Raw genomic sequence first — 14,929 nt, 5'->3', positions numbered from 1 at the left:
TAAATAGAAAATAACCTTGTTTATAGAGCTTAAAAATGTCAATTTCTTAATTTTAAAAACATAATTTTGTCATAGAAGGCAAGACTTGCAAAGGCAAATAGAGATAATATTCCACAGAAATAATAAAATATGCAATACAATAAAAGTAACCAATAAAATCATATAAGACAAAGAGAAAAGTTTCTCAAAGTTCAAATATAATAAAAAGAAAAAGATGGTATGGAAGAAGGAAGAGAGAGAGACACATACAGAGAAAGAGAGGGAGAGAGGAGATTGAAAGAGAGAGAGAATGAATTAGGACAGAATCATAACAGTAAGAAAAATGATTCCATCATTTGCAATATATTTAACTGCTTACTCAATCTTAGAATGCACAAAAACGTTTCAGAATTATTGAAATGAATTCTACCAAAAAATCCTACTAACTATAGTTTAGTACTTGCTGAAAATGTTGTTTGTATTTAACTTGAGTGCACGAAGTCCGAATACAGTGCTCAAGGTTTACTTGGGTTAGTTTTTTCTCCCACTTCAGGGTGAGGGTGGTTAAGTCACTGATGTAAATTCAGTTTGGTCCATCTGTTTCTGTTTGAATTCCATTTTATGGTACCTTTACCAGAATTGTTCACTATTTTTATTCCTCTCTCTCTCTCTGCCCTCCCCACCTAAAGTGTCAGCATAGTTCGAATAATCAGACCCATACCATAATGTACACACATAGAACTGACACAACATGACCTCCTTTCATTCCTTCTATTCTTTCCACTATGTTCCCATTCATCTCCCTAGAGGTAACCAATCCTCTGGAACTCTGGTTTAGTACTCCTATTTTTCTTTTTAGAGAGGAGACACAACTATTTTCTTACCCCTCCCTTTATTTTTTTAACAAAACATTTTCTAGATATTTTCTGATACATTTTCTGCTTAAAATATGTCACATATAAATATGCTATATTAGCTCAAAAAAGATGTTTCTTATCATTTTTACAGCTGCACAGTACACCATATGTCTACACATATATATCACTAATAAAACGAATTGCCTATGTTTGGACATTGATCTAATTTCCCGCAGCTTTTAAATTGCAAATAATGCTACAACGTAATAAGGGTATATTTTCTGCTTAAATTTGTGGAAGTGAGGTTACTGGGTCAAAAGGTAACATGTAGATTTGTTGGCTATTACCTGATCTCTCCCTTAGGCTTGTGCAAATTGGCATCCCTCAGCAATTTATGGGAGTGTCTTTTTCTACACAGCCCCACCACAGAGTAAACTGTAATCTCTCTCTCTCTCTCTCATCATCTATCCATCCATATAATCTATCTAAAGTTTGCCAGTCTTCTAAGTGAAAAATATTATCACAATTTATTTATATACTTTTCCCTTATTAGAAGTGAAGTTGAAAAACTTTTCATATATTTGAGTCACACTAATGACTAAGAGTGGCTCACTGTGCCTAAACTGTTTGCACAAACAATGTGGTTTGCACTGAACTCCCGTCTTTCCTTCTAGGTGTTTGGAGTTTTGATACATTCCTGGCAGAGGGTGCCTGTGTGACCAGCCCTCACAGAAATTCTGGACATTAGGTCGCAATGAGCTCCTCTGGTAGATATTTCACATGTATTGTCAAGATTTGTTGCTGAGGGAATTAAGGATAGCTTGTGTGACTCTACTAGGAAAGGACACTTGGAAACTTGCACCTGGTTTCATCTGAACTTTGCCCCATTTGTCTTTTCCCTTTGCTGGTTTTGCTTTCTATCTTCTCACTGTAATAAATCATAACCATGAATATGACTACATGTTGAGTTCTGGGGATACTCCTAGCAAATCATCCAACCAGGGGTTGGTCTTGAAGATCTGACGCATATGGTGATTTATATTGGTGGACTTCCTAATGTTGTATCAACATTGTAATCCTAGAATAAATTCCACTTGATCATTGCATATCAGTTTCTTAATGAGGTATTATATTCTGTTTGCTAATAACTGTATGACTTTGAATCAATACTAGTAAGTGATATTTGTATGTAATTTTCACTTTTAACTGTCTTTATCAGGTTTAGGTATAACTGCTATATTTACTTCACAAAAAGTATTAAAAGTTTTTCTTTATTTTCTATGAGCTGGAAAAGTTTGAAAAGCAAACTTTTGGGATGATCTAACCTCTGCTATTTTTATATTTCCTTTGAAGTCATCTGAGCTGGATGATTTCTCTTAAGAAAGTTTCTTGATAAATTTCTCTATTGTTATATGGAAATTATCCTATTTAGGCTTTTGATCTATACTAGGGTGAATTTTGGCCAATCATATTTATCTAGGAAATTACCATTTCATTTTTCAATTATATGCAGAGAGACCTTAAGATTTTTTTAAAAAATGTATTCCATTTTAATGACTAATTCTCCTCTGTCCTTTCTTATTTTTATTATTTATGCTTTCTTCTTTCCCTTAAGTTATCTAGTGATTGGCCTTTTTATGTGAATTTTACCAAAAAACATCATTTTCAGTTAGTAATTATATATTAGCTGTTTCCCAATCTCTACTTTGTTGATTTTTGCTTTTGTCTTCATTCTTTACTGTCTTCTTCTTTCTTTTGTTTCACTTGCTTTTCTTTTTCCATCTTTTTTGAGCTGGGAATTTCATTCATTTACATTTTTAATTTTTTTGACAAAAAAGTTTTATGGCAATAAAATTTTGTCTGGTCACTTCCTTAAAATTTCTGTATATTCTGACATAGAATACCTCCATTATCGTTAATTTTTAGAAAAATCATTAATTTGAGATTGTGTTTTACCTTTCATCCAAGAGTTTAAAACAGAAATTGAAAGGTTATAGGAATGATGGAGATAAACATTACATACAATTATAATACATTACAAATATCAAATAGCCTACTTGTTTAAAATCTCTAGATTAACCATAAATAGCTGCAATAGTTGTACAGTATAACAGCTGTAAATAGCCTTAACTTTTCACTAGAAAACTTCATAAAACTGAATATGAAACAGACAGAGCGTCTTGACTTTCCTATTTCTATCAGATGGAGGCCAAAGAACTTCAGTAGTTCAGTCTCTGCTGAGACAAATTAGAAAAGAAACATAAAATAGTTATTTGCATAGAGTACATTGCCCAGGGATGCAACAAATTGGTCTTTCTAAAAATGATACGGCAATGGAGACAGCTAAGAGCTTGTTAGCGATTCCTATAGGTCTCAAGGGGTTCAAACCAGAAACAGAACAGAACATTGTTCAGTATATTTTCACAGCGATTCAAAAGTTTTTGCAAAACTCACTCTGGAAATCTTCAGGGAAAATCATACTTCGCTACTGTTTTCTGGCAACTTTCTATATTCTCAGAATAACCCTCAAAGCCATTTTGGGTTGGTCCTAATGGCCCATGAATCTGGCAACACTGTTGGGAGTCATGCCACTCTGACAGCTGGACCTGATTGGAGCCATGTCTCTGGACAAGAGAGTCCATCAGTTTTATTTATGGTAGGCAGATTCGCTGTGAAACTCATTCTGCATATTTTTAGTTCTCCTTTATAGCATAATATGTCTTAGTATCCCTTGTCTTATTTTTCCTTTTTGTTACTTATCTATGGGCAAACATCTAGTATTTTTATAACTCCTATTTCTATATCCCTTATATTTCTCTATTCTCTTCATTTCCCTTACATTTTTTCCCATATCAAGTACTACAAAACTTTTCCCTATTGAGTCCATGTAATTTCCCCTCAGTAATTGATTAATCTTGTATGCCTTCCTGGTCAAGGCACCGCCTTCTCTCACCTGAATTATTATAACAGTCTCCTAGTTGGCCTTTCTGATTTTTGTCCTTCTTCCCCTACAATCTACTTGTAACAAGGCAGCTGGTGTGATAATAAATAAATAAACAGTGTCTTTCATTTGTTGAAATGTCTGTAATACACTGGCTTCCAGTGTTTCAAAGAGATAAAGACAAATGACTTAAAACGGCCACCAATGTCCACCATGTTCTGAGCCTTTCTTTCTTATAGCTCCTCGACTTTATCTCCTACCATTTCTCTCCTCCTTTGAAACATTTCACACTCCCTGAATGCAGTGCTGTAAGTATTACATAAAATAATTGTATTTTCCTGTAGAAAATATGTATTTCCATTTACGATAATAATGCAGACCTTTAATCAAATTTAGTGGTCCTTTTCCTTTTAATAAAGAACTGAAAATAAAAAAAATGTAGTTTCAGAAAAATATTTTTTTGAGATCAGAAATCTCTGTTTATGATTGTATATAGTCATTTAAAGAGTATATTTAAGTTTCTATTACTGAAACTTAAATTATATTTGAGCAAACTGTGTGCTGCAAGTGACTTTTTGGCATAAATATTATATGTTAGCCCATATTTCCAGGACTTCTTTGAAAAACATATGTAAAAATTGCCAATAAATTATGATCCCATGGGATTTAAAAATCTCTTCAGAAATAATTTTCAAGAAAAGGGAGGAAATGATTTTTAGCAAAAAAATTTATTGAGGGTCTTGGATAGCATTATCTCATTTAATTATTATAATAAATAAAGCATGTGAGTATTTTAACCCCATTTCCAAGGAAACTGAGTCCCAGAAAGGCAGCGTAGTTCTTTTGATGACATATAGCAACTATGCATCAGAACTGGGATGTAAATTCATTTCCTTCTAACTGTAAATATTCTACTTCCTGCTGTGTCACATCATGGTTTCTTAAACAATAGTTACTACCTTTGATATAATGACAACAAATTTGTATTTACTAGTATTAAAATCTTTACATATCTGCTAACATTAAATCGAGCTAGTTAAAATACAGGCATTTAAACATATATCTTATGATACATCATGTAGATATTTTTTTAAGTCATCATTTTTTAAATTAATTTTTATTGGAGTATAGTTGATTTACAATGTTGTGTTAGTTTCTGCTGTACAGCAAAGTCAATCAGTTATACATATACATATATCCACTCTTTTTTAGATTCTTTTCCATATAGGTCATTACATAGTATTGAGTAGTGTTCCCTGTGCTATACAGTAGGTTCTTATCAGTTATCTATTTTATATATAGTGGTGTGTATATGTCAATCCCAAACTCCCAATTTATCTCTCCCCTCCCTTCTCCCTTGGTAACCATAAGTTTGTTTTCTACATCTGTGGCTCTATTTCTGTTTTGTAAATAAATTCATTTGTACCATTTTTTTTAGATTCCACATATAAGCAATATCATATATTTGTCTTTCTCTGTCTGACTTACTTCACTCAAAAAGACACATGTACCCCAATGTTCACTGCAGCACTATTTACAATAGCCAGGACATGGAAGCAACCTAAATGTCCATTGATGGATGAATGGATAAAGAAGATGTGGTACATATATACAATGGAATATTACTCAGCCATAAAAAAGAATGAAATAATGCCATTTGCAATGACACGGATGGACCTTGAGATTGTCATACTGGATGAAGTAAGTCAGACACCAGTGTAGATATTTTAAGTGTAGTTATTTTTTTCTTAAAGAAAAATTTTAGCAATTGATGGGCTAATTTAAGAGAAAAGTTGTTTTTTAAGTCTAATTTACATACAGTAAAACATTCCTTTTGATGTACAGTTTTTTGAGTTTTGAAAAATGTATTCAGAAGTGTAGCATCACCACATTTAAGATACACAACTGTTCTACCTCTCCAAAATATTACACTCTGCCTCTTTGTGTTTCAACACCTACACCCACGTCCAACTCCTGATAATCACTCATCTGTTTTTATATATTTTCTCTTCCTACAGTTTTTTTCATTTTCAAGAGTGTCATATAATTGGAACCATGTTGGCTGTAGCCTTTTGAAGCTGGCCTTTTCACTTAGCATAATGTACTGGAGATTCATTCATGTTGCATGTTTCAGCAGTTTGTTCCTTTTCATTGCTGAATAAGTATTTCATTGCATGGATTTATCACAGTTTATTTATTTACACATTGAAGGACTTTTCCAGGTTTTGATGATAATGAATCAAGCGACTCTGAAATTTGCAGAAAGATTTTTGTTTAATGTAAAGTTTCATTTCTTGGTTAAATATCTAAAAATTAGATTGCTGGGTGTTATAGTAAGTGTCTGTTTCACTTTATAAGAATCTGCCAAACCATTTCTAGAGTGGTTGTACTGTAAAGGTACATTTAATATTATATTGTGACCCTATCTGTTAAATAATATAGTTTCCTAATTACTAACACTATATTTTAATCTACTGTATTTTCATCTAGAGCTATGATCTAGAAAAATTTAACCTAATTCAACCTAATTCAGCCTAAATATCTTCCATGTTAGTGACGTTGATTTCACAGTATTCAAACTCATAAGTTAATAATGGAGACTTAGAGCTAATAACGAATTACAAGTTAGTAGTAAGTTGGAATATATTTTTAAATTAATGTGTTCTTCAGTACTTTCCTCATTTAAATGATTAATATGTACTTCAAAAATTTAAATTAAATATAATATTAAAGTATTATAAATAAAACCTAAATCTTTCAAATAATTAGAGTAATTCTATTAAACTTGGTATTTAGAATTTTTTAAGAATAATTTTTAACTTGAAATAAAGTAACAGCACAGAGCTTACAGTGAAAAGCAAATTTAGCTACATTGATTTGACAGTCTTTCAAAACTACATTTTATTTTCAGATGCCCATTCTAAAAGCATCTTAACGTTTACAATTGGTTTTTACAATTGGTTTTCTTTTAGAAAACCCCAAAACATGGAACACTAATTAAGGGGTTGAAATGGAAATACCCTAACTACTTCAGGTGGAGTAACCATTCCCCAAATGGATCTAAGTTTGCTATATGCTTGTGTCTCTGATAAAGAATCTCATGAGGATCACCTGAGTGTCAGTCCTTCACTGATTCACTGTCACCTCCATATGATTTGATCAAGAAAGTCTTGTTGAATGTAAAATATACCATGAATATAACGGCCAACTGTCCTTCCTCCTCCAAAACTTCCTCACAGTATTTGTGATAGTTGACCAACCACTTTGTCTTAAAATATAAGAACCATTTAAGTCACTTACCTCTGTGAGTATTCCTTATACCATGATTAACTCTCTTTACTCACGCCCTACATTTAATGTATTAAGTTTTAGCATAGATCATATTCTCTTTTCTCTATACGCCTAACAATTTAAAATCTTCTATTTCCCCATTTTTAAAAAATTTTATCATTCCCTCCTTTTAAATGAGTCTCTATTTCTATCTTTAATGATGCTTCTGTGCTCATGTCTCACATGTCCTTCAACTTTAGGGTATATCTATTGTTTGCTCATAGGCAGCAGAAAATTGCAACCCAAACTGAACACTTCATCTTATCCCATTAAATACGATTCTTCTCCAGAAACTTAGCAAAATTCACCAAGTTTCCCAGGCTTGAAACATTGATTCCTCACATTCCTTTCTTGCTTATATCTATCCAACCATTATCATTTTCTCTCACTGATGCTAATCACTTCCAGTTCTTTCTCTCTTCCTTTAAAAATAACATTCTAGTTCAAGCTTTCATGCCTATTTCCTTGATTATTCAGTGTTCTAACTGGCCTCATTTTTTTCAGCCTTTATCCACTCATTCACTTTATATAATCCTCCAAGGTAAATGCTCATTTTACCCAGTTATATTTTAGCAACTACACTGGTTTCATATTTATAACCAAGTGAGGAACAAATTCCATCATCTGTCATCATGATAGTATGTCAGCTTTTCTTTCCAGTCTTAACTTCTCTTAGCTTTCAAAATCTCTGTGCTCAAGGGGAATTATAGTGTTTAACATGCTTTAAATATTTATTATTTCTCTGTGCCTTTCTTATGCTTTTTCTCTGATTCTACTATAACTCATTTTGTGTGTGTGTGTGTGTGTGTGTGTGTATAAAATGCTGTTTACTCTTCATTTTGGCATCATTTGTAAAACCAAATCAAAATTTCAATTCTGTATATGTGCAGTAATTGAAGATTGGCAAATAATTGGGTTATCAACCATATTAAAATAATATGTTTATAATAATAAAATATAACTATTATTGTTTATAACATTAAATAATACTTGTTTATAATTAAAATAATATTGTTTATAATATAAAACATTAAAATAATATGTTCACAGTATGATTTTAATGTCTTATACAGCCATACACATGCATCGCAGGTTATCTCTAAGGCATACTGGTATTTTTTGTTTCCTTCCCTGTATTTTTCCATAGTTTCTAAGCTCTATACAATGGATACCATTTGTCATAAGAAATAATACATGATTCCTGTTGATAAGGAAAATAGGATCAACAATATTCATAAGTACGAAAAATATACTTATCCATCTTAAAAGTCAATTTCATTATAATGAATCTTCCACTAATCTCTCTCTCTTTGAAACTCCCACAATTCATCATTAAAGCCTTATTAACTCTGACTCACAGATACATTTCTTTAGCAAGGTTAAGAGTTATTAATGACTCCTTCCTGCACTCTCACCATAAACAACTTGTCACTCTCCCTTATTGATTTTTATTTTTAAACATTTTTCAAATCTTCCAGTTTCAAACCCCACTGTCCATATGTATATGTCTAATCTTTCTTTGCCTGAGTGACTATACTAATCTTCTAAGTGGTTCTGTTTTGTCTGGTTTCTTTTCTCTCCAAAAGCATCCTCTATATAAAATATGATTTTGCATATATTTCTAAATATACACCACACAATGTGATTGATAAATAATGAACCAAAATGAATGGAAGAAAAGAAAACAGAAACAATAAATTGAGTTTGCTTATTCATTGACCAGATAATTAAATCCAAATTCAAGAGTACACATACAATATTCTTCATAACAAGCCATTACTGTAAGTAACTTTATGCATCTGATTGAAGTTTTATATATAGATTATTGTCAGCAACTTTGCTGGACCATACTGAACCTTACTGATCATCTATAGCAGTGTTCTTCAATATATTTTTCATGTACCTGAGAATATGCAAAGACTTTCCAAGAGATGTGTATGTAGATTTGGTCAGTTTTAATAGAATAATGTCCACATCCTCATATTTTATGTGTACCACCTCCCTATTGTTCTGTCTGAGAATGAATCTGATGTCCTACAAGATCTCTTTTTTCATATTTTCACTTTACTCACCCAATCTGAATCACATGGGACATTTTTCCAGGGTGTAGAAATCTACAACACTCAGAAACATTGATGGCCATGTTAAGAAATAGCTAATATAGAGCTATTTGTATAAATATGGATAAATCTCCAAATTAATGTTAAGTGAAAAGCAGGTTGATGAGAATGCTTGCAGGATGTTACCATTTATATAAGCATCTAAAACTTAAGATAGTACCATAATTGGTTTACAGGTACATACTATGTACTATGTGCCCAGACTATGTAAGGGAACATTTAAACATATGATCTCTGGAGCCAACATGCCAGACTGTTCAAATTCCAGTCACACACCTCTTACTGGCTGTGTGACTTCAGATGGCTGCTTAATCCTTAAGACAATTGTTCCCTCATAGGTAAGGTGAGAATACCACAGTTGCTAGTTTAATGAATTGACATCATGATGTAAAATACTTGGGACAATTTCTGGTACACGGTAAAACAATAAATATTGATTTGGGGGCTTCCCTGGTGGCGCAGTGGTTGAGAGTCTGCCTGCCAATGCAGGGGACACGGGTTCGGGCCCTGGTTTGGGAGGATCCCACATGCCGCGGAGCAACTAGGCCCGTGAGCCACAATTACTGAGCCTGCGCTCCGCAACAAGAGAGGCCGTGAAAGTGAAAGGTCGGCGCATCGCGATGAAGAGTGGCCCCAGCTTGCCGCAACTAGAGAAAGCCCTCGCACGGAAACGAAGACTCAACACAGTCAAAAATAAATAAATAAAATTTTAAAAAATATATATATATTGATTTGATGATTGTTATATTAATTTAAAAAATAAAACTAAACGGTACACAGTGACTTTAAGATTATGGTTACTTTTCAAGAGGAAAAGAGAAAAGAATCAATGGTGACAAGGTTTTATTTGTATCTGTAACATTTCATTTCTTTAAAAAACAATTAACATCTGAAGCAAATATCCTACTCCTGTATGACCTAATCTTAAGTGAGCTAATTACATCTTCAACTACTCTTTTTCCAAATAAGGTCACCTTCTGAGGTACTGGGGATTAGGACTTAAACACATGAATTTTGGGAAGACACAATTGAAACCATAACAGGAACACACCTCCAGAGATGTAGAAGGACTTCAAACTCATTGAGGTCCTTTTTTAATAGGGGTGTAAGGAGTCTTCATTAAGGAGTCTGGAAGCTTCTCAAATCAACTCCTCTGGCTTTGGGTATAGTGTATAAAAGTGAGAGCAAAATGACTGAGTTCCCACAGGTTTTGCCCCATCACCACCACTTTGTGGCCAAAAGTGGAAGGAGAAGGGATGGAAAAGATAAGCTCTCCAGTGAGTGTTTCTTATGAGAAAAACCAGGAAAAGAGAAAGCTTACAGTGTATTTCCCAGAAGGCTTCTCAGGGAAGGGAGTATGTTGTGTTTATGGCAGTAAAGAAGAAAGAAGAGAAAATGTTTAAATAATGGCAGTGAGATGTGAGCTTTGATTTAGAAATTTTTTCTCTCTTGAATGAATGGCTTCTATACCTTTTTTTGTCTTAACAACAACAACAAAAAACTGAGAGTCATGTGACCAACTTATAAAGAGTATTAGTGAAACAGTGAAAAGACCTCTGACTTTGAATTTTCATTAAATAAAACCATCACAACCTGCCACCAGGGTTGTAGGGCACAGTTGGGAAACCAGAAATTACATCAGCTGAACTTGAATAGTGTTAACATAAATTACGCAGTGAATAATTCTTGCTGTTGCTGGGTATGGTTTGGGCTAAGGAAAAAATGGTTAATTTACCATCAGGAACAAAGTCAGCTAACAGTGTACCCATCTAAGACATTCAGGAGAACTGATTGATCAGAGTGGTGCTGCTATGGCTCCTTCCCTTGACTCAGCTCTGCAGTGAAAATAGTCATGCAAGTGGAAGGAAGGAGATCCCTGAATTTGGTGAGGAGAGCTCAGAGCCAGGGGAAGTTTAAGACAGGAGTGCCTAACATGCCCGCAGTGTAACAGTGTGGTCCATAAGGGAGAGCGCTTTAGTCATTAAGACCTTATTCTCTTAAATGTTTCAGAGAATATAATGGGCAGGGTAATGACTTCATGTACTGTAAGAGGAGAGAATTAAATGTCATTGTAAAGTATCCATTCGTCAGAAATCACCCATTTTCTAGACCTAAGTTTTGAAGAAAGACCCCCTCCACCTAGGAAATGACTCCAGGTGGAAGTGAATTACATTTTCAGCTTAAGAAGAAGAGAGGGGAAGCTTAGAACTGAAAGTGATGTTGAAGAAATGAAAGAGAAGGTGAGAATGGGAGACATGAGCTATTGGTCATCTCTTATCCGGGATCTACCAAGATTGAGCAGGAGGATGTAAAAGGAAAAAAAGAAAAGGAAAAGAAAAGAAATCATGGGTTTGTGAACTCCTATGTAAGCCCAGCTCTTGATGTTTCCAAGTCTGGGGAGGGAGGATCTTTGGGGGAAGATGGGATTTGGGTAGATAGATAGTTAGAGAGGAACAAAATAAGTGTTCATAAGATTTTCTATGTACTATGTATTTCCATCCCATCAAAAAAATGCAAAAAAAGTTTTATTTGTATCTAAATTCCTTCTTCTTACCATGCTTTCTTAATGATAGAGCCCCAAACTAAGTCCCAATGTAATGAGGCCTACTTCTAAACAACTTCTGCCCCTCAAGTGGTTCTTAAAATATTAGGAGCACATGGTAATATGCACTTTCAAAAATCCCAACGTTGTTCTGATAGTCTTTGTTAGGAAGGCAAGCTCCTTGCCTCCATTCCCTAGAGTATCACCATGGAAAGTAATTACCTTATTAGGAAACCATAATTATTAAAAAGTTAAATTATTTGCCTTTTAAAGCATTCTAATCTTTTATCGAAGGAAAAGAGAGAGTTTACATTGTATTTCCCAGAAAGTTTCTCAGGGAAGGAAGTATAACATGTATGAAACATGCCAAGGAAGAAAGAAAATGGTTAAGAAACAGCAGTGAGAAATGAGCTTTAATTTTTTTCTGCTCTTACATGAATGGTTTCTACACTTTTTTTGTCTTAACAAAGAAAACAGAGTCATGTGACCAATTTATAAACAGCATGAGGGACATAGTGAAAAGAGCTCTGCCTATGTATTTTTGGATATATTTTTGAAGAAAGTAGTCAAAAGGTACAAGATAAGTTATAAGATAAAGAAATACTATGGGTGTAACATACAACAACCTTAATATAATTAAATGCAGCTGTATTTTATATATGAGTTGTTAAGAGAGTAAACCCTGAGTTCTCATCACAAGGGAAAAACCTTTTTTCTTTTTCTTTTGTATCTTATATGAGATGAAGGATGCTCACTAAACTTATTGTGACAATCATTTCATGATATATGTAAGTCAAATCATTATGCTGTACACCTTAAACTCATACAGTGCTGTATGTCAATTATATCTCAATAAAACTGGAAGAAAAATCAAAACAAGCAAAAAAAAAAAAGAATAAACACAAATATTTTTTAAAACTCTAATCCTCTGCTGTTCAATAGATTCCAAAGACTTGATATAAAAATTATTTCATCAAGAGTTTTTAATATTGATTACATATTGAATGGTACTATTTTGGACATATTGGTTTAAATTTTTAAAATAATTCCATTTTTTGTTACTTTTTCAGTGTGGCTGCTAGAAAATTTAAAACTAGACAGTGGGTCACATTATATTCCTATTTCTGTTGTTGTAGCCTAATAAGAATCTTATTTGAAATGATACTTCATCCAAGGTCCATTTGTGAGATTGTAATTAAACTCACTTGAATAGAATCTAAGAAAAAACTTTCCACTTTACTTAATATTGGTCAATATCATGGCTAAAATGAGTTTCTAGTTCCAAAGCTCCTTGAATATATAAACATAAGTTTCCTCATTTTTATGAGGTTGGCTTTATATTTGTTCCCAAGATATCAGAGACTGAGAAAAACTGTAAGGAAACGTGGCTTCCCAAACATTGTAGTAAATAAAGTCACTTATTGAGGACAGAACAAATCATGCATATTGCATTTTTTCAGAAATTATTATTTCAATGATTTCATGTGCCACTTAAAAACTCCTTGGTAAACTAAATACAAATCATGTGAGAAATTGACAAGATGAAATTTTTCATTCAGGTTTGGATTTCAGTCTTTGATGAAAACTGTATTTGGGCTTTGAAGCTTCAGGAACACCCTCAGAGATTCACTCATAGGGATAAAAATACAAATCTCTTGAACAACATGAAAAACAATACAAAACAGAGCATAAAACCACAATTATTTTTAAAATTTATTATTTTTCCAAGATAGGCCTACTTACGAAATATATAGTATTTTTAAAGTTATATTTAAATAATTTTGTTTTTTAAATTAAATATTTTCACCTAAGTGTAAATCACATTGTCTTTGCAAATAATAGTGTATACAAATAAATATAACTCAGAAATGTTTGAAAAAGACAACTCCAATCAAATATGGATAAACAGAAGAATTGATTTGAAGGAAAACAAGATTAAATTCACATATTCATACTTCCTACTATCTTAACAATCTCAGTTGATAACTAAATTTTTGTAAAGTATCAATATCTAACACAGACCTGGGGATAAATTTAAGAGCCAACTATATATTTAAAGAAAATAATCAAATTATTGTCATCTAACGCAGGCTGTTGAATCCCCTGCTAAGATTAGATTGATCCCCAGTGTACCGTGTACATTTTGGTGATTTGTTCATCAGATTTAATTGCCTCTGGGATGACACAGCTACCATTTCTTTCAAAAGATCATTTCACTCTCTATTTGTTCTCATTCTTGTGAACTTTGCCATTCTAAAAATGAGCCAATGTCAGAGCTTAGTTAAAAAAAAAAAAAAAAAAGCAAAAACCTTTGCCATTCTACATTCTATAATGCTAGAGTTCCATTTTTCTCAATTACAGCCAGTTGTTAACACTAATAACAAGTTGGATGAATGGGTGTTAATAAAGGACAACCTTATTTATGATTAGTAACTTGAATATCTATGGAAAAGTGTGATGATCTTTTTTGTCACATGAATTTTAACACTCAGATGAATCATTCTTTCCTGAACATCAGGGACTCACCCTCAACACTCTAATTTTAATTCATGTTGACTTCAACTCCTATAAATTATACTGATATTAATAAGAAAGAATAAAGTTCATATAATCAAAGCATTATCTCAGGAACTATTGAAAGTGTCTCTCTATTTCCCTTGCATTAAAATAGATGTAATGTATAACCCAATAAATTTCACTTGCTCTTTTACCTTGCACTTTGCCACATGTTCTTATTTACTGGGTCCATTTATACATTTTCCCTTTCTTTCATGATTGGTCTTACTTCTCTCAGGAAGAGAATATAACAGGGATTCATGTATTTACTGACAGACAAGAAAATACAAACCAAACCAAAAAAGAATGTCCCTGCCTACTCAGAGAACCCATATGACCCACAGAGGAAAAGGGACAGAAGATAGAAAAGAATTTCTGATTGCTGTGGGACTACTCTGATTTGAAAATAGTGGCTTATCCAAAGAAACCTATTCCAAGTGAAAACAAATAGGACTTCATTCATAAATTTTCTCATCTGCTACAATCAGAAGTCAAAGCTGAGATTGCCTAAGGCTTATGATCATCGTCTTCTAAATCCAGTATATTTGCAAAAAGCGTAAGTGAACCTTCTTTCGAAAGCTCTCTAAGAAGTGACAGACATACA

This window comes from Balaenoptera physalus, assembly GCF_965194825.1.
Source record: "Balaenoptera physalus genome assembly, chromosome: 8".
NCBI classification, from domain to species: domain Eukaryota; kingdom Metazoa; phylum Chordata; class Mammalia; order Artiodactyla; family Balaenopteridae; genus Balaenoptera; species Balaenoptera physalus.
Note: the sequence above shows the minus strand (reverse complement) of the source record.